Genomic DNA, 360 nt, shown 5'->3' on the forward strand with positions numbered 1-360 from the left:
TGTGTGAACAAACCTGGCTGTCCCAGATTAGAGTCCGCGCACTTAACCACTACACCTACCTGGCTCTCTGAGAGGAGGGAGGGGAAGAGAATGCTTTGGGCGTTCAGCAATCCTCTGGCTTCTCTCCTACACTGCAAGAGGGGATGACCTCTTCTTGCCTTTCGCACCAATGGCAGGGAGTGAGAGAGTGGTGCTTTACTCTCCCCTCATGATGTGCTTGGCCAGCTAGAGAATCCACCCAGTTTGTGTGTGGGGGGGCACGGACAGGGGTCATTTCGTAGAAAAAGAGGTGCAGGAGCTCATTAGGATAACTTATTAGCATAACTTATTTGCATATGCCACGCCCCCTGACATCACCGG

This window comes from Gekko japonicus, unplaced genomic scaffold, assembly GCF_001447785.1.
Source record: "Gekko japonicus isolate JY-2015 unplaced genomic scaffold, Gekko_japonicus_V1.1 scaffold5551, whole genome shotgun sequence".
In the NCBI taxonomy this organism is placed as follows: domain Eukaryota; kingdom Metazoa; phylum Chordata; class Lepidosauria; order Squamata; family Gekkonidae; genus Gekko; species Gekko japonicus.